We start from the raw sequence: 26,258 nt of genomic DNA on the forward strand, positions 1-26,258 counted from the left end.
AGCTGAAATGTCCTAAATATCTTATTGATTCATTTATTGCCTCTTCAAATAACAAGGCAACAAGACAATGTCAGAATGCTGAGTGTTTTTACTTTTTTGTCTATCATGGGATGGTGTCAGTTTCAGTAAAAACGATGTCTCTTATTTTGGTCCACATTGTAGGAATCTCACCAGTGACACGCGTTTGTGAAAAGCTGTGAATATTCAGTGCCACAGGGTTAAACCTCGGTACAGAAGCGAGACCCTGCTGGGCAGAGAAAGGGTGACCTGGAAGGTGTGTGAGGGCCCCGCCCATGGGCCCCTGTGATGGTCATGGCCTCAAGAATCACAGTCCAGGTGAGGCCCTGAATCTCCACAGCCAGGACCAGTTGCCTCTGCACTTGGGTGCCGAGGCCAGCATCAGCCAGGAGAGGCCTGCAGAATCAGCCTGTGCACCTCTCTGACGATAAGCAGAGATGCTGGTTTAGAGACTTGCTACTCACGGGGCAGTCCTCGGGCCTCCTGTACTCACATTACCTGGAACTTCTTGGAAATTCAGAATCTCAGGCCCCAACCCAGACGGACTGAATCAAAATCTTCACTGTGGTAAGACCCTTGGTGACACACAGGCCTGGGAAGCACAGGTTAGCGTGTCACCTTGGGCAAAGCTCTCAGCATTGTGAGCCTCTGTTTTCTACTCTGTAAAGGAGGCATCAATATCTACATCATAAGTTTGCCATGAGTATTGAAAAATAATGTCTTAGAAGCACAGGGCAGAGCCTGGCATGTAGTTTGTGCTCAGTGCACAGCAGACAAGAAACCACATGCACCAGACCCGGGCGGCCGTCGGCAGCCCACGCTGAGCAACCATGGGTGGCCCTCTTGTCTCTCGGGACAAGAAATGCTTCTTTAGAAATGCTTCTTTCCTTTCTAAAATGAAAGTTTTGGACAGTATTTCCTTTCACTTAAAAATTTCATCTGTGTATTTGATGGCCTCTGTCGTTTCTTTCCTGAAACTCCTGCTAACATACTGGGAGCTGAAGAAGGGCTCTGTGAAGGCGAGTAGGGGTGCCTATACCTCCCAGGGAGGAGCTTCCCTCCTCTCACCTGCTGCACGAGCCCTAGTGCTTCACCAACTCCAGCCTCAGTGCCCTGACACTGGGGGAGGGAAAGGAAGCGCACGCACCAGCCGTTTCACCCACCGAAGGTGTTTGGTCCCAGTCTGCAAAATCAGTTAAATGTCTTCCTGCCTGGCAGCAGATCAAAGGGTGAGGGGTCTGGGACAGACAGAGACGGCTAGAGAATGGATGGTGAAGTGCTCAGAGGCCCTGTGGGCTATCCCACACTCGGCGGAAGACAGCAACACCATCAAATCTCCACCCTTTGTTATCCATGACTTAAAGAAAAGTGAACAGGGAGGTGGACAACTGTGCAAAGACTGGCTGGAGTCAAATCCTGGGCATAGGTGAAGCATCGAGAATGCTTGTCACACGTTTGAATGTGCAGGGGGACTCTGACTGGAAGCTCCTAGCAGAGGCTGAAGACACTGGTTAGGTCCTGGTGCGTGCCTTGGGATGCATCCCAGGCAATGGGCCCAGGAGCTTGAGGTCATGTGCACCTGGCTCACCAGGGAGTCCTGCACCATTCTTCAAACCTAACTGGAAGAGACACTGATCCTTCCTCCCACCTAAGGGCTCCCAGAGCCACAGGTCTCCGTCTCTCCTGCAACACCTCCTGCTGCCTGTTCCCACCGCCCATGATTCACTCAGTCACCATCCTCAGCAGCACCCGACAGCCTCTGTGTGTCTGTGTCACTCACCATTACCAGCCCCCCGGGTGCCCAATGCATGTATGTTAGACAGAACAAATGCACGGCGGCCTTCATCAGCACCGACCGCGTCGACCCCTCTCTGTGCTCACGCCAGGAGTGATCAGCGCACACGCCCTCCCACAGGATGGGAGAAGGTGATAACACAGCTGAGCTGGGTGTCCAGAAGCCAGCCCCACCCCAGAGCCACTACTGAGAGGTTATGAGATCATGGCCTTATCCCGAGTAATGCTGCTGCAGTGAACTGGGACTTTTTTCCTCTGAATTCAAAGGTGGGGCAGTCTAGGCACCTGGATGCACCATCTGCTCTGTCCCCACCCGGTGGCTGCTCACTGTGGGATGCTGTGCGATTAGACAGTTACTATCTTTCCCTGGTTGACGGATTAGAGTTTCCCTTTTCTGAGCATCTTGTTTTGAAGTGATCCGAAGTGTTTAGGGTTAAAGAGCGTGATTTTCCCAAACTGTCCAAAGAAATAGAAGCAGGTCTGCAAGAGGGGGGTGCCCAGAGCCTTGAGATGGAAGCGAGATGGGGTGATACCTGGGGAGCTCTCCAGGCCGCCGGGAAGCTGCACGTCATCCTCTGGACCTCTTTGCTGACTGTGTGCTGTCACCACAGCAGCCGCCTTCTCTCATCTGTAAACAGGATTTTACGTAACTTTCCATACACTTGGTTGTTGACAATTAAGTAGATTGTTTTTAAAGATACTTGAAATGATATCAGAATTTCCTAAATATATCATTAAAACAGGAAACTTAGTTACCTACGCACTCGAATCACTGGAGAATACCAAATAGGAATAGGAAAATAACACACCGGTAAGAAAAATGTCCAAGGCCAATCACAGGAGTCAAAGCTCGTGATCAAATCAGCTCTGCCTGGGGAGGCCGTGCTCGTGGCACCATTTAGTGACAAGTGGGTGACTCTGGGGTGAGTTCCAGGGGAGTCACCCCCAAGGCAGCAGCTCAGGTGCAACCACCATGGAGGCAGTTTCACTGAGGGGCCCTCTGAGGCCCCTACTCTGAGATTCTAAGACAGGGTTTGAAGAATGTTCCAGCATTTGAACAAATGAACCCTGTGATGGTCTGCTGTGGGAGAGAACAATGTCCCAATTTTGCCCAGGTGAGTTGAACATCTCGGTATGGATCTGTTATGGGTTGAATTTTCTCCTGCCCAAATTCTTATGTTGAAGTCCTTACCCCTGATGGGACTAGATTTGGAGACAGGGCCTTTAGGGAGGTGATTAGTGTAAAGTGAGGTCACCAGGTGGGCCCTGATGCAATCTGGCATCCTCCTAAGAGGACATGAGGACACAGACACATACAGAGGGAGGATCGTGTGAGGACACAGGGAGAGGATGGCATCTGCACGCCAAGGAGAGAGGCCTCAGGAGGAACCACCCCTGCCCACACCTTGATCTGGGACTTCCAGCCTCCAGGGTTGTGAGAGAGAAATGTCTGTTGTTTAAGCCATGCAGTCTATGGTGCTTTGTTATGGCAGCTCCAGCAAGCTAACCTGGGATCTAAAATGATACTTAAACTGGTTCAGTCTGAGTCTTAAACTGGTTCAGTGGATCTAGGCCAGGCTCCCTCACTCCGAGCAGATGTTGGTCCCTTTGCAGGCCTGCTGTGTGTGATGATTGCTAACCAGGTTATGACAGTGATCTTTAAGTAGGTAGGAATCTTGTGAGTTTTGAGGTTATTTTTTTTTTAATGAAATCTACATGAGATGTTTCAAAGAGAAATAGCAGCCTCTGTATACATTTGTCAAGCAGGAAGCTGGGTCTGCGGGGAGTAGGGTGGGGCTGGTTCTCCCACACTCTTGCCCCTTTCAGGCCCTTGCCTTGCATGGGCTGCGGTGGTTCTGCCAGTGTGGATTCGAACTGATAGGTTTCGCTGTACCTTGATCAGCATCCTGCTGCCAAGAAAGCCAAAAAGGGCTGGAGCAACCCTCCCGTGTGCCATGTGAGCCTGTTTCCTTTCTGCAGTTACCAGTTCATGCAGCAAGTGTCAGAGCGTTCCTGTAAGGCCTGGCTCTCCACAGGGGCCAGGGGAGATTTCTCTGGCAGGGTCTTCTTCACTGTGTGTAGGATACAGCAGCCTTCGAGGCTGGGGAACCGAAGTTTTCCTTTTATTCTATTTTAATTAATTTAAATTACAATAAGTATTATCACTAAGTTTATGCAAACACGTGAGGGAATGCTGATTTAGAGCTGGTGGCATAAGGTCACAGAGCTCCCACGAATCTCACATGGAAGCCTTGTTTCTCCAGGTTTTTTGTAGTTTGTACTGAATCACACACCATGCTGCTTCCATGTTTTTTCAGGGATTTCCAACACAGATTTTCCTGAGTACCCTGGATTAATCTCCTTTTGGATAGGTCCATGGGGGCCCTGCTGCTTTTTCCCCTTAGCCCTGGGCGAGGTCATCATAGAGGGGGAGTGGCAATGGCTCACAAGGTACTAGTGGAACCCCAGTAAGTTATCTCAGAGCCCGCTTAGAACGCAAGTGCTACGTCCCCCAAAAGCTTTGCAATGAGTATCTGATGGGAACAAACTCAGTCAAGGACAGGCCCGGGTTGGGGCTTGCAGGCTGCAGATTCAGAATTGTTTATGAGATGGGAGCCATACTTTCTAACAACAAGACCTGAATTTCTCGATTTAATCCAAGTCGTGACTTAAGTTAGCGCCCTTCCGTTCCTCTATTACATTTCTGTTCGGCATGGATCAAATTGCCTACAAGGTAGAACAGATTTCAACTGCAATCTCTGAACCAGAAAATTCACTTATTCTCATGAAAGTTTGTAATCTTTGGAGAGTTGCTTAAAGAAGCACTTAAAACCATCTTTCCTCTTTCTATACTCCAAACTTACCTGCTGCAATTTCTTGCTAAGAAGCAAAGTGCTATTTGCCTATTCCTATCTCTCTTTACCATCAGACACTCCTAAGTTAAGAGCTAGATAATTCGCTCAGCCTCAGGCCAGGCCAAGCCTCCCTCTAGAAGTCACATTCCTGAGGTGTAGGGGGTCAAAATGCCTTTCATAGTTCAGAAGCAGGTGAGGGGCCAGCCAGGGCACGTCCTGCTCTCCAGGCTTGGTTCAGATAACTGTCAGCCCAGTTTTCAAGAGCACACACCAAAAATGCACCAAAGCTTACATCCATACAAACACCCGCACATGGATGTTTATGGAAGCTTATTTGTTTTTATTCATAATCACCCAAACTCAGAATCAACCAAGATGTCCTTCAGTAGATGAATGGATAAACTGTGGTGTGTCCAGGCAGTGGAATATTATTCAACGCAAAAAGAAATGAGCTATCAAGGCATGAAAAAATATGGGGGAACTTTAAATGCATAAATGAGTGAAAGAAGCCAGTCTGAAAAGGCTACACCCCGTGTGCTTCCAACTACAGGACATCCTGGAAAAAGCAGAATTACCGACACAGTGAAAGATAAGGCCTGGTGCTGTGGGGAAGGATGAACAGGTGGAGCACAGGGATCTTTAAGGCAGACAATCTACTCTGTGTGATACTGCAATGATGAGTTGATGCCACTATATATTTTCCCAAACCTATAGAATGTACAGCACCAGTGGTGAGCCCTGATGTGAGCTGTGGACTCTGGGTGACAATAGTGTGTCAATGGAGGTTCATGGACTGTAACAAATGCATCACTCTGGTGGGGGATGTTGATAATGGGGGAGGCTATGCATGTGGGGAGGTGGGTACGTGGGAAATCTCTGTACTTTCTGCTCAGCTTTGCTCTGAATCTAAAACTGCTCTAAAAATCGTTTATTTAAAAATACACCAAAGCAATGAGGCCAGGCATGCATACAGCCAAAGCCAAATGACATTTGTGTGAGTCAGGTAAATTTGAGATCTGAAAAATGATCACTCCAGGGAGGCTGAGCTGTCATGGGGCACTTATTGGGAACCTACTTTATGCCCATCTGGTGCTTAGAATTACGAATTAGCTATTATTATTACTAAACAATTCAAAACAAAGTCACTTATCTCAGGGCGCTTTCAATCTTGTTGCCATCGAAGCTAACAAAAGTGGAAACAGAACAAAGCTACATACGGCACATTTCCCAGAACATGCCAGGTGGAGCCTGGCCCTGTTGATTGTGTGTGGCTGTCACTTGCAGGAGGGTTCCATGGACTAGTGAGTTTGGGAAATGCTGGGTTAGGCAAATATCAACAGGCTTCCTTACTGCAAGATTTCTCATAGTCAAAACATACTTTAAATCTCCAAGAGGATGATACAGAGAGCCATGTTTCCCATAATTAGTTGGCCCCAGAAACAGTTTCTTCTGGGAACATTTTGTAAGAGTAGTGCTCCTTGAAACACACTGAGGGAGAGGCTAAACTGAGTGGTAGAGATTCATAGACTATTTGGATTCTGGCCCCAGAGTATAAAAGGCCAGGGGGAAAGGACTGTGTTCCTGAGATGGTGAGGTGGAGAAGGGGACGTGTTTCTCCACCACCCACAGAGAGGGCTGAGAAGCCCTGGCACACGGGCTGAATCTGGGAGGTCAGAAGGTGAGGTGAGAGGACAGGAAGACAGCCCACGAGACTTCCAAAGGAAATGGTGAGTCTTACCATGGCTCTCTGGGCTGATGGCAGGGCCCGGCACAAGGTAGGAACTGAGTGTGAGTGCAGGATGCGCCCAGGTCTGAAATGCTCAGGAAGGACCCTAGGACATGAGCAACCTGGGCTGGTCCCTCATGGAACCTGAATGGCTGGAAAGAAGGAAGGGTGATCCTGCTGAGACAGGGTGTTGTGAAGATTTCCTTTCCCTCCGAACCAACATCTCACTCACTTCTCTCAGTTTCCATCATTATCTTCTATGGAGTTCTTCATTCCCACATCTGCGGCCCTTAAAATCCTACGGTTGAGTGCCTGCCTTGGATCAGCAGTCAGTTCGTTACCTTGGTTCTCAGACGATGCTTGCAACAACACCATGCGATTCGCCCACTCTTGGGTAGGTGGAGACATTGGGGCTCAGGTGTGGATAAGTGATTGTGTGACTCCTTGTTAAGCGGCAGAACCGGGACTCAAATTCACACAGATCTGATTCCAAACCCTGTGGCCCTAAGCACAGTGTTATTAGACAATAAGCCCTCTGCAGGGAGATTTCCAGTGCTGATGGCAGGGTCTGTCATGAAGGAGGACTCTGCTGAATTTTTCTTTGAACCCCAGGAAGTGCCTGGCACAGTTCTCTGAAGAAATTAGAATGTAGCTAGTGGTTACTAAAGAAATGAATAAGTCAAGTAAATGGACAGAGCTGTGTGCTAAGAGTTCTTTTGGGACTACAGAAATGGGTCAGAATTGGAAATGTCCAGAAAATACTCTTGGATAATTATGAAAGCTACATATAGGAGCTCAGGTTTAACTCCATATGAAATGAAGAGTCACAAAAGAAAAGGAGGAGGAGCGTGTTCAGGCAGAACCTCAAGCTTGAGAGTGCTATGAAATATGTTTGAGACTCAGAAAATAGTTCCTGAAAGAAATGACACATTAATGAATGAAGGTATAGTTATTTGGAGAAAATGAACCTAGATATAAGAGGAACCATATCAAAATGTGTTTCTTAAACTGCGGTCTTCAGAACCTATGAGGTTCGTTGGTATATTCTTGGGAACTATGTGTGTTTGAGAAACATATTTCTGGTGCCAAACTGACAGTCACCTCAAATCCATCGCAGCACTTATGATGAATTCTTTTCAAGTTAAATGCTATAAAGAAAATACTCCTCTTTTTTACTGTTAATTCACAATTTAAAAGTGTTTTCTTACTGAACTACATGTTGGTCCCTCAGATAAGGATTTCTTGAGTCTCAGGTCTTTGGGGTCTTTGAGGAGTGTGACTTCTCAAATTGGATGACACTGATCTAACTGGCTGTAGTATCCATTCAAGCATGAGGGAGGTCAGAGCCTGGGAAAGCTCAGGTCCAAACAGCTCTTGAAAGAGGACGTTGCAGGGCAGGCTGCTTTGCACAAAGGGACCTGTAGACACTGAGAACATCGGTATACCAGGAACCAGCCCACCCTTTCACTCTGCCAGACACGAGGCTGTGGGTTACCCATCTTTCCCTGTCTCCTGAACTCATAGCAAAAACAAAAAACTTCACTTGTTTGTTAACACATATAGTTCAAGACGGAAAGGCTTACACTGAAGCAGAAAGGATTGAGGTTTATCAGCATCTTCGCTTTGAGGCCTCATAATGTACTTCCCATGGACTAAAGTTGTTCACTTTCTTTAGAGGATATTAGCTAAAGATGTGGTAAAACCACGTTTTTGCAGAAAAGTGAATATTCAAAAACAAATGTATATGGTGATTATTTAATAGTTTTCACTCCACTTCGCAACTCAACTTTTGGTTGATGCAAGAGGGATGCAAAGGGAGAATTGTGCTTATAATTCCAGCATTGTGGTGGAATAAAAGAGCACAGCATTGCAGCTGTTGAATATAGTTTTTTTCTTTTTATAGGCAGTTTTAAGAAGAATACATTGATTCTACAACATGCTATTGTGAAGCCATTCAGGAGTGTTCACTCACTTATTTAAGAACGGTATATTTTCCACTTGGGGTGTGAGAAAAAGTGTGGTGTTCACTCATTGTTCTTCCTATCTGGCTTTTATTTTTATTACTTTTAGAGAAAAGAGAAGTATCCCTGCAGGGTGAAATATCCTCAAATATGAAAATGTCTGCCCTCTGAAGACCAACTGTCTTAGTCTGCTTTTTGCTGCTGTAACAGAATACCACAGACTTGGTAATTTATAAACAGTAGAAGTCTATTTGGCTTATGCTTCTGGAGGCTGGGAAGTCCCAGATTAAGGGGCTGCATCTGGCAAGGGCTTCTCGCTGCCTTATAACATGGCAGAAGGCACCATGTGGTGAGACAGTGAGGAAGGGCTGATTTCACTTTCACAACAAACCCACTCCCATGATAATGGCATTAATCCATTCAGCAGGGCAGAGCCTTCGTGACCCCATCACCTCTTAAGGCTCCCACTCAGCATGGTTGCACTGGGGTTAAATTTCTAACACCTGAACTTTGGGGACATGTTCAAACCATAGCCAGGGCCCTGAGAAACCCATTTCCACTGACTTCAAAATAGTTCATGAAAATGGAGTACTGAGAGAGCAGCAGGGCATTCACAAGAATGGTTTTGAGAGGCCTCACTGTGCCACGCACGGCCCTCAGGGCAGGCAGCTCTGCACAGCCCCCCATGGCAGCAGCTCGTCAGGCTGCCCAAACTCACCACTTTGGAATCACTTCAGCACCACCTATCTTCACTTGAAATCAATTGTCTGCAGATTTTAAACTCGTTTCTATGTGCCCAGTAGGCAGAGAAGCCTTCAGAGAAGGATCCTGACTCGGTGGTTTGTGCAGTGACATTTGGCAGTGTTTGCTCGGCAAGCGAGTCTTTGAGGCTGCCCTCATGCTGCTCAGTGGGCACACCAAGAACAAGAGCTGGCCAGGGATGACGGATGCATCTAGGCCTTCTCGGCCTAAGGGCAAGTCCCATTCTTCCTTGATAGGTCTTTAGATGTACCAGTCAGCAAATGTCATCCCCCTCTGCATTCCCGTCATGCTGCGCAGGGAATGCTAAACAGAGGCAGATCTAAACTTAGGAGTTAGGCTTCTTCTCCATGGAGATGTGGATCTGCACAGACAAAGTGTCCAAGTGGGATTTTCCTGCTATTTCAAGGACTGCTGCTGCACCCTGCTGGCTCTTCCTGCACTCCCTGCCTCCAGGAATGACTGTGTCTCTTTGAGTTAGTGAAGTCATCAACTTTTTTTAAAAATCTCTTTTTATTATTATTATTATTATACTTTAAGTTGTAGGGTACATGTGCACAATGTGCAAGTTAGTTACATATGTATACATGTGCCATGCTGGTGTGCTGCACCCACTAACTCGTCATGTAGCATTAGGTATATCTCCCAGTGCTATCCCTCCCCCCTCCCCCCACCCCACAACAGTCCCCAGAGTGTGATGTTCCCCTTCCTGTGTCCATGTGTTCTCATTGTTCAATTCCCACCTATGAGTGAGAATATGCGGTGTTTGGTTTTTTGTTCTTGCGATAGTTTACTGAGAATGATGATTTCCAATTTCATCCATGTCCCTACAAAGGACATGAACTCATCATTTTTTATGGCTGCATAGTATTCCATGGTGTATATGTGCCACATTTTCTTAATCCAGTCTATCATTGTTGGACATTCGGGTTGGTTCCAAGTCTTTGCTATTGTGAATAATGCCGCAATAAACATACGTGTGCATGTGTCTTTATAGCAGCATGATTTATAGTCCTTTGGGTATATACCCAGTAATGGGATGGCTGGGTCAAATGGTATTTCTAGTTCTAGATCCTTCATCAACCTTTTTAAAAAGCATTTAGGAGCTGCTGGTTGTAAATGATCACTGAGAAATAGTATTTCCCTCACTTGTAGCCATCTGCTTCTCTTTTTGGTTCTGGAACATTCTAGAACCTTGGAAGGTGGCTGGGGCTGAGTCTCAGCCAGCAGGGTTGCCCAGTGCCCCTTGTCATCCCCTGAGCAACACAAGCCAGGCTGCGTTTATTCTGGGTCTGTGCATCTGGGATCATAGTTTTTAAATCTGCCCCAGGGTCCTGCAGTCCCAGCTGTGGAAAGTCACCCTCAGAGGGTGAGGCAGGCGGCGCGCCTCTGTGTGAGTGGCCCCATCCTTCACAGCGAGTTTGTGTCTACTGAATCCCAGACTCTTGGAGGCTGAAGGGTTACAGGAGGTCATGTGTCTCACGTCGCCACTTCACAGTTGAGGACCCCATGACCCGCTTTGCTCAGTGCTGCGCAAGATGAGTAATGACCTGAAACAGGGAAAATGTCTTGGATACATCTTGCGTAATGAGGAGAAAAATGCAGCCATGTTGCAGCCTGATAAAATACTCTGCCAGTATCCTGCCATAAAATGACAGGCAAATTTTCAGTAACAGATTCTCTAATAGTTCTATGGTCTTCTAGATGCTAAACTGTTTAAGTATCTACATTTTCTAAGCCCGCCTAATGGAAATATTCTCAAAAAACATAAACCCTTTATTCTTTCTCAAATAGGTTACATTAGTTATAATATACACTCTGGAGGTGACTTGACTTGTCATTGTGAACAACTATTGCTCTTGGACGACCCAGGACATAGGCCAGCCAGTACGTACCCCAGTGTGTTGGAGAATCGCGCTCGGCTTCTTCCTCTGTGCTGAGTCATGAAAGTTGCCGGAGCAGGTGCAGTTACACAACCTCCAGACAACATCACATGATCGTTCAAAAAATAATCATCAAGTCCAGGATGCAGCATCTGTCTCAGTTTTTGGCGTAGGATGACAGTCTGAAATACACTTACTGAATTTGAATAAGAACGGGCTCAGGTCAGTGATGATCGCTGGTGCCTTATCAACGCCCTGTGGCTTCTCAGCATTAGTCCCCATATCCTCGACCGGCGTGGCACTGAGAGCAGCTAACTGTTGCCCTCGTTGGTTTCCAGTTGGCTTCCATGACTGGTCAGGGTCAGGTCCACTGCCAACAGGCTGGTGTTGAAGCCCTTGGAGAAACACAGACATTCTGACCCTCAATTATGCTTTCAATGCCATGTGTTTTCTTATCACAAAAATCCTCGTTCTCAAGTTTCTTCTTTCTTTATTTTTATTTCATTTCATTTTTTACCATTCCTCCACAATTCATTGCCCAAATCTACTTTTTACTCAATTTACTTGCTTTGGTCATTTTTCAATATAGCACTTTAATTTCTTAGGCAAATATTTTCAACATTCTCCTGTTTTCTCAAGGATGTCTGTTTTCTCCCCAGGTATGATCCTGTTTAAGGACTGGATTTAGGATAACTACTTAGAGGTTAAAAGTCACAAGGGTGTATGGATGAGGCTGGAGTGATCTGGGACCAAAGGTATGGGTGATAAAGCAGAGTATCTAAGCAGCTCCTGGGATTGGTGTCTTTAAAAAAGTAATAATGCATTTGCTTATTTTAGAGACAGGGTCTCACTATGTTGCCCAGGCTAGACTTGAACTCCTGGGCTCAAGGGATCCTCCCACCTCAGCCTCCTAAGTAGCTGAAACTGCAGGCATGAGCCACCACACTCAACTCACTATCTTCTTTTTTTTTTTTTTTTTTTTTTTTTTTTGGAGACGGAGTCTCGCTTTGTCCCCCAGGCTGGAGTGCAGTGCTGTGATCTCAGCTCACTGCAATCTCCACCTCCCGGGTTCTAGCTATTCTCCTGCCTCAGCCACCTGAGTAGGTGGGATTACAGGCGTGCGCCACCATGCCCGTCTAATTTTTGTATTTTCAGTAGAGACGTGGTTTCGCCATCTTGGCCAGGCTGGTCTTGAACTCCTGACCTCAAGTGATCTGCCCACCTCGGCCTCCCAAAGTGCTGGGATTACAGGCATGAGCCACTGTACCCTGCCTAGCTCACTATCTTTCAACCAGTAGACATTCTTTAGTTTTTTTTTAACTCCATGGATCCCAAGCTTTGATTTTTGTTTTCCAAACAAATTGCATTTATACATAATAATTTTTATTTATAATCAACAGACATCTAGGCTTGCTGTCAAAGCTTCTGTTCAACATGAGATGACCGCCGTGTAGTAAACTGATGAACCCCGACCCTGATCAACGTCAGATGAATGCCGTGTGGTAAACTGATGAACCCCGACCCTGATCAACGTGAGATGAACGCCGTGTGGTAAACTGATGAACCCCGACGCTGATGAACGTGAGATGAACGCCATGTGGTAAACTGATGAACCCCAACCCTGATGAACATGAGATGAACGCCGTGTGGTAAACTGATGAACCCCGACCCTGATGAATGTGAGATGACCGCTGTGTGGTAAACTGATGAACCCCGACCCTGATCAACATGAGATGACCGCTGTGTAGTAAACTGATGAACCCTGACCCATTAGGCTTTGGCTACAGAATGTGGAAATAAGTTGTGTTACTACATGTGTGTAATCCTAGGGTGCAGGACACTGGCCGGGAGGTTCCATAGAGTGATGGGTTGTGCAGGTAACTCATCCTCTAGTCCTCTGTAAGCTCCTAGAAGGAAGAAATTATGTCCTTTAGACTAATAAAATTCCTCCAAACCAAATACAGCACCTACTGTGAAGACACAAAGATACTTTTAGAATAGTAAAAACTTTATCCATTGAGAAATTCCTTAATGAAACAGTATCCAAGAAGTCATTTGCCAGCAGATTTCTTAGAGGTGCGATAAAGAAGAGGACATTGCCAGTCGTCACAGCAGCTGCAATAGCTCCTCTCTATTGTTAAACAGTGGCATATCTTGTACAGGTTTTCAGTTGACAATCAATTTTAAAAATTAGTTTCGGTCCCATCAATCAATTATTTATTAACCCATCAATAAAAATTTAAATGCTCTGTGAGGTACAATAGCTATTAAAAGAGACAGAGGCACTTTCTGTGTCCAGAGGGGCTTTTAGTCTGCTCTGGAAAGCAAGATGTATGCAGATGAGTGACGCAGTGCATCGTGTGGATGCAAAGGGAGGGACTCACATGGGAACCAGAGGAGCTACGAAGGGAGGCAGCGGGGACTGGTGGGTCGAGACCTGGAAATAACACATGAATAGGCAACAAAGGTTTCCGTTCCTCTTCCATGCACTTCAGTCCTTGAAAAACGTCTCACCACGGAATTCCACAGCGTACCAAGCGATTCCACAGCTTGATGGCACACTCTCCTTTCTCAGCATTCTTGAAAATGGCATGTGAGCCAAGCCATCTTACTGAGAAATTACCTTAAACCATTTGATGAACCAAAAATATTTTGTAATACCCATCTCTGACATTAGGTAGGCAAATCACACAGAAACACCGAGGTCTTCTGAGTCATATTTATCTGAAAAATCACAGCTTGGGTGCATGTGAAGCCAGAGGAGCACTCCTGGGGCCTGCGGTGCCATCGCTCAACTCCCCTGGGCTTCACATGGCCATGGAGCACCCAGCAAGTGCAGGCTCTGAGCCTTCAGGGAGGGGCGGCATCAGCCAGCACCATCGTCTCCTGGGTCTTGTGCCTCTTCCTTGGTTGCGGTGTCAGGGCCAGAATTGGGCAATTCCGGGTGACATCCAGGTGTGGCTGCTGACACGGAGCACAGGTGAGGTTCACTGAGGTAAGTGGGCCATGGCCTTGGGCTTCTAGTGCAGAGCACACCATCCACTCAGCATGTGAACCCAGCTCCAAAGCATATGTGTGCATGTGTGTACCTGTGCACATTGTGCATGTCTCTGTGTATGCATGTGCTTTGATGCATGTTGATGTACGGGTGTATCTGTGTATTGTGTATGCACACATACGAGCATATGTTTGTGTACATGAATTTGTATTGCACATGTGTTTAATGCGAACACGTATGTGTTGTCATGTGTATGTGTTAACATGCATGTGTGTCTGTGTGTACTGTGTGCAACAATGTGTGCATGTGTGTATATGTGGGTTTATGTTTGTACAGTGTGTGTAGTGTGTGTACACATATACACCTGTGTGCATGTGTACATGGCATTTAAGCATGTTTGCACATGTGTTTGTGCTTGCATGTGCTGTGTGTTTGTGTTGGTGGGATGTGGGGAGGCTGCTGTGGAGACAAAAGCTGGAGAGAACTTGGTAGAGTAACCCAGGTCGGGAAATGGCACCTGCAAAGGAAGGCTGGAGTGCCTGGGATTCACGTTGAAATGGCCAGTCCATCAGCTGGGCTGGACACAGCCATCACGCTGGGCAGCCGTGAGGTTAAAACAGAAAGTCTGGGCTGTGGGGAGGCTGAGAATTGAGATGCATGTATGAGATGAGTCACGAGGGCCAAGTGGTGTGTGTGAGAAAGCAGGCACAGCACCACTAAACACTAAGGAGATTTCAGGGGAGTTACGGGTGGAGGGAGGACATCAGATCTACCCTGGAAGTTAAACGTGTTTCGAGTGCATTAAATACTATGGGCCGCAGACGCCTTGTCTCCATATCTACTCTTTTATAAATGAAGTAAAGTTCTTGGGAAATACTTTTCTCACTGTAAAACTCACAATCTATCTTGCAAAAAATATTTTAAATTCCATCTCAAATAAGCCAGGGTGAAAAGGAAGCCTGTGCACCGGACACTGCCAGCCTTGCCTGGCTCTCGCCTTCTTGCTCTTTCTTCCCCACCTGCTGGGGATTTTCTTAACGATGGAGATGGGTTTGGGTTTGTCCTGCTGTGCTCTGCTCCCCATTCCCGGATCCAAGGTCCTGCCTCCGTCCTGTCCCCTGAGCCACCTCAGGGATGCAGGGTCACCCACCTGGTCAAGTGCCCAGTGCTGTGTTGTCATTTGCAAGTTCTTCCTGTGACTGAACTCCAAATGGCACTGGGACTGCTGACTCCACCCACTGGACAACCCATGTTCTTGCTTTTGGGGTTTCTGAAACAGCCCCAAGACTCTGGGCATCTTGATTTTGCTCCCATTGCTTCTCAGGACGCCCTGCTCCTGTGGTTTGCAGCCCCGGCCTTCTCTTCGAGGACGCCTCTGCTCTTCTGCCTCACATTCGGATTGGACCTTCTTCAGCACAGCCAGTGGCCAAGGCTTCCTCCCTGGGGCTCAGTGGAGCAGGACAGATGCTGCATCCAAACTCTTCCATTGGGTTCCAGTCTGTTCCAGTCATGCCCTTGAGCCTCTAAAGCTCCTAGGTAAGAGACGTAGCAGCTGACAGCACTTCCCACTTGATTTGGGTGGACTCCAGCCTCCCCAGCAACAATAAGAGATCAAAGGCATCGTCGAGGAAGCAGCTTGCTGAAACGCTGAGTGCCCGCCCCTCTCAGGTCAGGTGGGACCGGCAGGCCAGCATGAGTTCCTGAACACTTGGTTCTCAATACTGGCCACAGCCACACTGTAAGGGGAAACAAGAGGGCACTGTATGCAAACATCTCTTGAACTCTGGAGTCTGCTCACCTTCCTGCCTCAAGCCCCTCTCCCACGTGGTCCAGTCACCATTCTCCACAGAGACTACCCTAAAACCCAGCGACTCTCGTGTGCCTGCAGAATGGCACAACCCTTTCTCATAGCAGCACTCCTGTTTAATCAGAGGGATGTTAACCACCAAGTCATATTTGCTCGATTTGTGTTCAATATATTGCATTTCTACCGATAAAACTTAAAAATATCCCCACACATGCATTGCCTATTAAAGAGTATCTTCCAGGTACACCTCCCTTACACATCAGTTAACTTGATAATTTCTTCCCATTCTTGTGCAATAAATTTCCTTCCTGATCAGCTCTGTCCAGCAGCAACAATAATCCACGTAGAGACATGCAACCTAAAAGTCTGTTAGTGGAGGCACGAAGCTGATGAGGCTTGGAAAAAAATGACCGATTTGATTAAAATTAGGACCCACGGGAGTGGAGCTCTGCCTATTTTAGAGGCAAAGTAAATGCCTGGGAGTCCAATGACCGACATTCTGTTTGAGGTTTCTAATCACAAGGAAGATGGAGAAAATGCAGAACAAGTGGTCAAGAACAGGGAGATAATAAATAGAATGTTTATGGGCTGAGGAAAACAATTACCAGGGGAAAGCCCAAGAAGCAAAGATGAACAGAGAACGTGCTGACTGCGCTCGTTTGGAAAGGCCTAATGACCAAAGGAGGAGGGGCATTATGAGGAGCAGTGACCGAGTGGGCAGGACCCACGGGGATCAGGAAAGGTGCACGGGGGGAAATGAGAGGCCTGAGCAGCTTCCCAGCGAAGGTTTTTGAAGCACGGTTTGATTTTCTCTCTCCCCCTCACTATCCCCAAATTTTAGTTGTGACTATCTGCAGGTACATGGCTTGCGACAGGCAGTGTATAAAAACTAATGTGAGTTTAATTTTAAAACCTTAGCCATTTTCTGGAACTTAAATATCAAAGAGAAAATGTCCACATATGATGTTAATTGAGGTTTGTCTCACTGGTGATTTGTGCTGATTCAATTCCTTTTTTTTTTTTTTTCTTAAGGGGTCAGTTTTAGAATTGGGAGATAGGTGTATAACATATGACTATACAGCGCAGGTTGATTTTTTAACATATAGAAATATCTGCTTTTAAATGAGAACTGAAAACGGAGCTTCTTGGAGGCCACCTACTGGTGGCAGTGATCTGACCGCTGTTTAAGCTTTCTTTGAACTCCTTTTTTTAAAACAGCCTCCATAATCAATGGTGTATGATCTACTCTCTCGTGGTAAAACTTACTCAGTGAAGAGTGTGTTTTATTTTCTGAGGAGCTGAACTGTTCCAATCTGAGTATTCTGAATAAGGACAGTGGTCGAGCATGAGTGATGTCATCTGGGCTTAAAAATAAGTGGGTCTAAAAACTGATTGTTTTCATACACTATTCAGATATTGACGCAAATAGCAATTTATTTTGTAAAAAATGATTGGTATCCGGAACTTGCAACAGCTGTGTGTGGCTTGAAGGGAGATGAAGTGGTGAAGGCCTGGTTTCCACCGAAGCTCTCACAGCCCAGCCTTTCACTGTGTGGCCGGGGGAAGGGTGCTCCGGGTGGGGGACGGGAATGGTGGGACTGGGGATGCCACGCGACAAGGCTGCTGGCCTGGAAGGTGGTCACGTGGAGAACCGCAGGAGATGAGATTGGAAAGTAGTAATAAGCCATGTGGATAAGAACAGAGGAGTGAGTTTTAAGGGGGACGTCCTGAAATGCCGCTCATGTCGTTTCAGTTCCATAGACCACAGGAAACGCAGGCGAGAGGGCAGCCCGGCGGGAAGGAAGGAAGAGGGTGGTGTTGAGCCAGGTGAGTGTGGAGCCGCCCAGGGCACCGTGCTGTGCTATAGCTCAGGCATCGGGTGCTTCTGCCAAACCCTTCAGCACCTGGTTTGGGGCCAAACGTCCTTCCTGTGTGAGAGAAGGCAGAGCCTAGGCAACATTCCAAACCCCATCCAGATGGGTGGCTGAGTTCAGAGCAAACGGAGCCCAGCACTCCAGAGCCGTGTCCCTTCACTGCCATGATCACGTCACAAACAGCGAGGCTTGGAGAGGACTTGAGAGCCCCTTCAATGCCATCTTCCATCCACTGCGTGAGCCAGAATAGAAAAAAAGGAATAAGAAGAGGTCGGTTAAGCTCTCTATTAAGTTGAGAAAATGGGAACTTCAGGTGATCATGTGAGATATTCAAGTTAAAAAATTATTTAAAAAGCACATTCTTATTATTAAAATTTTAGAAAGTACAGAGAAGGAAATTTTAATAACCTACACCTAGAACACTAAGATACTGGTAACGTAGAAAAATGTGTAGTTAATGCCTTGATGGATTCTTTTCTATTTTTTTCTCTAGCAATATTTATGTCTATCCACAGAAAGCATACACTCATGTATTTGCATGGCTAATATATTTTATGTAAAGTTCTATATATTTCTCAACATTTCACTTAAAATTTCTTTATAAACATTTTTCCAGTGGGTAAAATTTTTTCAAAACAGTAATTTTAATGACTATATAACATTTCATTGCATTTATATATCATTTGTTATTTAACTACTTCATCATTTTGGATTCACATATTTTCAATAATTTCCATTATAATAATACTGTCATGATATCTTTGTACAAGAATATTTATATTTCTAATTATTTCCTTAGTCTAGTATCCTAAAAACTAAAATTCCTACATCGAAAGGTCAATGTGTATCACGGCTCTTGATTGACATATTGATTTCCATGAAGCTTTCATCAATTAACCCATGAATAGTGTCTGCAAGTGCCCCTTACCCCGTACCTTCAACAATGTGGACTCTTATTGGAAGTATCTAAATTTCACTTCAGAATTGCAGCCCTGAGTTATTAAACACACCTCTACTACACCTATGAAATTGTCTACAAATTGTCTTAGTTTCTTTTCAACTTTGATTTCTAGAATTGCATGACATTGAAGACAAATGATATAATACCCATAAAGAAGGTTTTATGACCTCTTTCATTATCTCCAACAATCAGAAAGGCAAATTCACAGTAGAGGGCTGAGAAATCTTATCTGAAAATTAACTAAAATGCTGCTTTTGTCAACAGAATAACTTGGGCTTCATTTCATTCCACAATTTCCTGTGTACTGTTTATTACAAGAAGAAAAAATTTCCTGCCATACAAAATGCTCCATGCAGGTAGAACCAGGAAGCTAAAGAAACCTGAGGAAGGTGCTAGAATCATCACTACCATCTTTTTTTTTTTTTTTTTTTTTTTTTTTTTATGGAGACAGGATCTTGCTCTTCACCCAGGCTGCAGTGCAGTGGTACAATCTTGGCTCACTACAACCTCCACCTCCAGGGGCTCAAGCGATCCTCCCACCTCAGCCTCCTGAGTAGCTGGGACCACAGGCAAACGCCACTGTGCCCAGCTAATTTTTAAACTTTTTTGTAGCAACAAGGTCTCACTATGTTGCCCAGGCTGGTCTTGGACTCCTGGGCTCAAACAATTCTCCCGCCTTGGCCTCCCAAAATGCTGGCATTCCAGGCAGGAGCCACTGTACCTGGCCCCACCTTCTTTTTGCTGTAGGCTGAGCACAGGAGAAGTTGAATTTATCAGGGAACCTAAAGACATGCCCTTCTTTGAAGGCAGAAGTCCTGTCCACGTCAAATGCCCTCCCTCCATCCCTCCCAGCTCCCTAGTCATCCTTCCTATTCTAGGCTCCAGGAGCGAGACCTCCTCCCTGTGCCTGCTAACGTCAGTGCCACGGGCCCTCTTTGGTTCTCCTGCCCACCTTCTCTGACTCTGCCCAACACCCACGGGCCAGAGGCCCTTTTCCTTCTTGGCACTTCTCGGTGGTGTAGCAGGATGAGCCATGGACAAAACCCCTCAGACGCCGGGTTAAGGAATGATTTGGTTTTATTCGGCCAGGAGCTGCAGCGGACTCAAGTCTCAAGAACCGAACTCTCTGAAGACAGAGTTCCTGGCCCTTTTAAGGGTTTACAACTCTAAAGGGTTCCACGTGAAAGGGTCGTGATAGATTGAGAGCACATGTGTTTAGAGTGGGGTGGGGGGGTTAATCTTTTAACCTCAGGCCTGATCATCAGTGGCACCAGCTGGTCTTGCCACTGACTTCATTCCTGTTGTTTTTCAACTTTTACTTCCTCCTCCTCTTCAGACAGGAGACAGTAAGAGAAATGGCCTCTCTCCTCAGTGGCACAATGGACTTTAGACATCGCGCCTGTTTTGTACTCTCCAAGCCGGACTTCTCTACTCGCCGGCCTGGCGCTGATGCCCAGAGGCCCCCTGTGCTTGTGATCGTGGCCTTAGACAGTTCCCTGCCCTTCGTAAGTACTAACTTAACTCTTGAATGTGGACGTTTTAAGCTGACTTTTCTTCTTAGCCCTCTGTAAGAGTTCCTAATCTCCCCATAGCAATCAATGTAATTATTTTCACCCAGGGTGTTGGCCCTGGCTGCTTCTATTTTAAAGTAATCTCTCATTTTGCTGAGGAGAATTTATTAAAGTAAATGACTGTTTTCTCCTGTCAAGTCACATTAAAATGTGGAGAGAACTGGTTGTAGGGGCAGTCAAACTGGCTGTGAGACCCTTGAAGCAGCCATGCATCTCCTGGACAGCTCGAACACTGATCAGGGAGGAGATACTGAAAATAAGAAATAAGAATTGCCTTTATATGTGTGTATGAGTATAGACACATACATCATGTACATGTATGTGTGTATGTGCATATGTGTGCATGTGAAGATGGATAGATGATAGATACATAGGTGATTTATGTATAGGTAGATGACAGATATTGGTAATTAATTGATAGTAGATAGGTTGATAGTATATAGATGATTGATAGATGGATGATAGATCATTGATAGATGATAGGTAGATAGTAGATAGATTATAGGTAGATAAATAGATGGATGATGGATGGATGATAGATACTTGATTGATAGATGATAGGTAGATAGTAGATAGATGATAGATAGATAATGATAGATGATAGGTAGATAGTAGATAGATGTGATAGGTAGATGGTAGATAGAGATGATGATAGATGGATGATAGATGGATGGATGGATGATAGGTGATTGATAGATGGTAGATAGGTGGATGGTAGATAGAGATGGTAGATAAATAGATGGATGATGGATGGATGATAGATAGCTGATAGTAGATAAGGTAGATAGTAGATAGATGATAGATGGATGGATGATAGATGATTGATAGAGAGATAGAGAGAGAGAGAAGGATGATAGACTGAGCATCATAACTTCACTGAATGCTACCAGTTGGATTCAAAAGTCAGCAAACTGAAACGTCGAATTTCAGCCAGCTATCAGAAATATTGTAATCTGACAACAAAAGATAAACAAGGGGACATGGAAATGGCAGCTATTCCAGAAGCTGCACCTCTCAGCATGGGCACAGAGCCGCAGAAGTGGAGCCAGAGTCCTCTCCACATCTCCTCTGGGTCGGCGTTATCATTGTCACAATGGGTGGAGGCTGGACCTTGTGAAGGCAAAGGCATACGATGCTTTCTTGCTTCTGCTGTTTGGTGACTCCCTTACTCATTCCCTCTGCGGTGGCTGAGGGGCTGATGATCAGTTCCTCTGCCCAGAATGCCCTGACCATGCTGGGTGTCTGTCCTCCCTAGACCTGGGTCTGCAGGATGACAAGGACCCTGCAGCAGAAACTCCTCTGTCTCTTCCCTGAGCACCGTCTTCCATGCTGCCTGACTATGGTGCTGGTTCCCCTCTGATATGGAGATTGGTGGAGAATGACCAGGATATTTTATGTGGCAATGGGGGTTGAAGCCCACTTCAAAATGGCTTAGGATAAGTGACCAAAAGTCCCAGTGTGAGCATCAGGCATGGCTGGATCCAGGTGCTCAGCACCATCTGGAAATTTGTCTCCATCTTTGACTCTGCTGTCTCTGTGTGGGCTTCATTTCTAAGATGGTTTTCTCTGCACAGCTGTAACAAAGCTCAGGGCTTGCATGATGCTTTGCAGCCAGTACATCAGAGAGGACTTTCCCTCAAGACTTCTGGCAAAATTTGGGGTAACATGCTGTTCTTGCTGGGGTCAGGAGCCGTCTTGCACCAATCTCAGAGGCCAGGGGATGGAGAACTCTCCTAGGGTAGTCCCAGGTTCTGTGCCTCCCCTGAAAACACAAGGTCGGAGCCTCCCCATCCAAATTAATGCTCAGACTGTCAGGGAGGAATGACTTCCAAAGAAAAACCAAGGGCCCTTATGAAGAAAAGGAAGGGGTGCACCTACAGTTGCCAGTTCTGTTTGGAAGTGAGGGAGGGGAGGGCAGATTCCCTTGGCTTGTTCCCTAGGACAGCTGTACTTAGGTTTTACTACACAGTCCACTGAAAATGCTTCTCTCATTAGTGTTGTGCCTCTCACATACCTCTTTCCTTGGATAAAGAGCAAGCACATTACGAGCCACACTTGGTGCTGGTGCTGTGGCATGCAACACTACCTAATGCGAGAGAAAGATGTGAGCAAATATCCGGAATATACAAATATAATACAAAAATACAAATATAATCAGTTATACAGCAAACAGCTGTGGGAACAGCAGCTCTGCTTGCAGGGTTGGGTAGTGGAAGGTTTCAGAGTTGATAGCATTTGGATTGGGCTTTGAAGTATGACTAGGAGCTTACCAGATAGAGAAGTGGCGTTTGGACATTGTATGAGAAGGAAACACAATCTGAGAAGGTGTACCATCCTAAGTGAATCTGTCACAGAAGCGAGAAGATGCTGTGTAAACCGGAATAATGCTTGTGTGCGTGGATCTGGATCCCTTCGTGAGCAATAAATGATTTTGTGAATAAATTGAAGAATGCTAAATTAGATCATAGGGTGTGTTTGCAGGGGTGGGGAGAGAGGAGAGCATTGAAACTGGGGAAGTGGGGAACCAGAGATGGCAAAGCCTGGGACTTCCAGCTTCACCCACAGGATGCGAGGAGCCACATCAGTATCACCCGCACACGCAAGCTCCCATGAAGGCAGCGGTGTCCAGGCTCTGTTGCGTCCTTTCTTTGCAGCCTGGGACTTGGTTTCTTGCAGGTGCTGTGCCCAAAGGTTAGATTGACAGATGTGGCCGTGTCTATCAGGGAACATGGACTGAGGCCAGTGCTTTCAAGCACACTCACTTTTCACTGTGTTCAGAGGGAGTGGGAAACCTCCCCTAAGGAGGAGATACGACGTGTGCAGATTGAGAGCTGGGGCCACACGGATTCCTCCAAGGGCAAGGGCTGGTGACCTTGCAGTAACTTCCAGAGGCCTCAGCACCCTCCTCTGCACAATGGTGGTGGGCTAGCCAGGGCACCACAGAAAGGGTCAGCAAGGCACACCCTCGTCTATTGCCCAGGCACACATGGGCATCCATGACAGCCATGCACGTGTTAGAGCCTGACCAGAGCTGCAGCCTCCTTTGGCTGAGGTTGGAAAAGCGGAGATGTGTTCACAGTTGGAGACTTGGTATGCCTTACCCAAGTGACATCCCTGTCCTTGGAAACTTATTCTGGGGTCACAGAATTAATTCCCCAAGATTGGGTGTCAACGAGGAGCTAGTTCCTGTGGCTGAAAACCACCGACACCTCCTTTCCTGGAACATTTCCCTCCTGGCATAGGGCAGTTCTCATGCCAGAACATCTTGGGCCACAAAGAACCTTTAGGATTGAGCATGTCCTTCTGTTTGCTTTAAGCTTTTAAGAAAAAGAATATGCAAAGGCTGATTGAGGCAAAAATACAGGCTATTTCTGACATTCATTCAGAATGCCACCTAACTAGGCCAGTTTTTGGATTGTATGCCAGCCTCTTTCTGCGGGATGTAATCTCAATGCCTTTGAGTTCAATCAGTCCTATAAATTGCTATCCCTATTCATGCAGTGTGTTTTCCCCTGCGTGAGGCATTTGTGAGTTCCATTAGCACTGATAGGACTTTTAAATGCAGAAGCAGCAGTGAAGGCAATGGCATTTCCCAGCTGTAGCGCACGGGCCTTCTTTGAGATAAAAACCCACCCTGGCATCGATGACATGGGAACTATTCTGTGTCTTTTCACCCGAGAGCTCTTCAATCAACTGATGATCGCACCTGCATAACTGCTACGAGACCTGCTAAGGGGGAGCCTGGCCCAGCCATCTCTTCTTTGTGGTCACAAGCATGAATGGCCCTGGGACATCCTCTTTCCTCACTGTCCCCTCACAGCATTTCCTGACCACTGTGGCCTTGGTCCCACCACCCACCTGTGCGGCTCATCTGGCCATGCACCTCTCCAGCTCACAACTCTGTTTTCTCCCTGTTGTTTCTACGAAACCAGGTTCCAGCCCCGCCACACAGTCTGCACAGCCTCCACCACAGCTCTGGTGAGCCTCTTGGCCAGCTCCTGGTGACAGCGTGCACCTCCCTGCTCTGAGAAGGTCTCCCTCTCCTCTCTGCCCACCCTGTACAGAGACATCTTTCAAGACCGTCCCAGAGGAGAGTGGCCTCTCTCCTCCACCCCAAGAGGATGGCCTCTCATGTGGCTGTCACCCATCTGACCCCTACCACAGACCTGAGGGTAAGTGGTGCTCACGGGCCCACATCTGTCAGCCTGCGCCTGGTTGGAGACGCCTCCCTCTCATTTGTCCTTGCTTGCTGCATGACTTTGGCAAGTGCTTGCCTCTTTGAGACCCTCAGTTTTCACACCTGAGAAATTGAAAGGTGGTGCCTGCCCCAGCTGCCTCGCAGAAGAGTTTAGGTGGCATGTGAGAAAATGCCTTATGAACTACGATGTGAGCAACTGCAGCATGCTGTGAACACCGCTTTCATGAGCTCCTCGGGGGCAGGGTAACACCCAAGCATTCTTACACCTCCCACCGGGAGGCGTATGCAAATGAAGGCCATCAAGCGTGTTTGATCAGTGATGTATTTCTTTATTTTTAGTTGTAGGATATGACAACTCTATTTTTAGCAGCTATAGTGGCCAAAACTTTGTTACCACTCAGCAGTTGTGTGTTCTTCGAGAGTAGGTTTTGTGCTTTCAAAATATCTGAATCCTCTACCATTTACAGGTGTTCTGTGCATACTTGGTGTATGAGTTGCTCAGGAAGGAAGAAAAATATGCCCTTTTTATCTTTTAAAAAGATGGCTTGGCTTGGTACTCCTTTGCCTGCATTCCTTCTCTGTATTTAGAAACGAACCCACGCAAGTGAACGTAAAGGAAGCCTCTTGAAAGATAAGGCAGGAAAAATGAGGATAGAAAACAAAATCCTTTTAGAGAGTTGACGTGGAGGCTACCACGGGCATCGCTGCTCTGCAGTCTGTCAACCAGAGGCCCCTGGTGCTGCAGCATGGCCTTGGCAGCTTCACCAACAGGAATGTGTTCTCCTAGGGTACTGGAGGGTGGCAGTCCCAGAGCAAGGTGTGGCAGGGCTGCTCCTCCTGAGGCCTCTCCCTGGCTTGCAGACGACATCTTCTCCCATGTTCTCATGTGGTCCTCCATCTGCACACGCATATCTGACATCCTCCCATGTCCTCACACGTTCCTCTCTTTGCACTCGAATCCCGGATATCCTCCCATGTCCTCACATGGTCCTCCCCCTGCACTCACATCCCTGACGTCCTCCCGTGCCCTCACGTGGTCCTCCCCCTGCACTCACATCCCTGACGTCCTCCCGTGCCCTCACGTGGTCCTCCCTCTGCACTCACATCCCTGACATCCTCCCGTGCCCTCACGTGGTCCTCCCTCTGCACTCACATCCCTGACATCCTCCCGTGCCCTCACGTGGTCCTCCCCCTGCACTCACATCCCTGACGTCCTCCCGAGCCCTCACGTGGTCCTCCCCCTGCACTCACATCCCTGACGTCCTCCCGAGCACTCAGGTGGTCCTCCCTCTGCACTCACATCCCTGACATCCTCCCGTGCCCTCACGTGGTCCTCCCCCTGCACTCACATCCCTGACATCCTCCCGTGCCCTCACATAGTCCTCCCTCTGCACTCACATCCCTGACATCCTCCTGTGCCCTCACGTGGTCCTCCCTCTGCACTCACATCCCTGACGTCCTCCCGTGCCCTCATATGGTCCTCCCTCTGCACTCACATCCCTGACATCCTCCCGTGCCCTCACGTGGTCCTCCCTCTGCACTCCCATCCCTGACTTCCTCCCGTGCCCTCACATGGTCCTCCCCCTGCACTTGCATCCATGACGTCCTCCCATGCCCTCACATGGTCCTCTCTCCACACTCACATCCCTGACGTCCTCCCATGCCCTCATGTGGTCTTCCCCCTGCACTTGCATCCATGACGTCCTCCCAACAGTGAGCACGATATGTTATTGGGGTGGGTGTGGGATAAATAAGGTATATCAGGTGAGAATAATAAGAAACTCAACTTTAAAAGATGGTGCTGATTTGGACTATGGAGAGATTCAACTGCCCTGCTTAGCATTTGAGATTGT

General features: G+C 47.0%; 1 protein-coding gene across 44 annotated transcripts in view; it reads left to right on the forward strand.

The window, feature by feature from the left end:
* The window catches only part of LOC100608972 (tubulin beta-8 chain-like), a 61,501-nt gene that overhangs the window by 14,584 nt on the left and 20,659 nt on the right, over positions 1 to 26,258 (forward strand). For 10 of the 44 annotated variants that reach the window (XR_010158637.1, XR_010158638.1, XR_010158639.1 and 7 more), the window contains 7 exons: positions 163 to 2,927; positions 10,908 to 11,218; positions 11,656 to 11,751; positions 12,397 to 15,530; positions 17,555 to 17,628; positions 19,973 to 20,141; positions 24,140 to 24,379. The gene's annotated coding sequence lies outside the window, so the exon portion shown is untranslated. Of the gene's footprint in view, positions 1 to 162; positions 2,928 to 6,634; positions 8,580 to 10,907; positions 11,219 to 11,655; positions 11,752 to 12,396; positions 15,531 to 17,554; positions 17,629 to 19,972; positions 20,142 to 24,139; positions 24,380 to 26,258 lie in introns of all 44 variants that reach the window. The other 34 variants (XM_063814921.1, XM_063814906.1, XM_063814918.1 and 31 more) reach the window with 26 other exon arrangements.

This window comes from Pan troglodytes, chromosome 6 (assembly GCF_028858775.2).
Source record: "Pan troglodytes isolate AG18354 chromosome 6, NHGRI_mPanTro3-v2.0_pri, whole genome shotgun sequence".
Taxonomy (NCBI): domain Eukaryota; kingdom Metazoa; phylum Chordata; class Mammalia; order Primates; family Hominidae; genus Pan; species Pan troglodytes.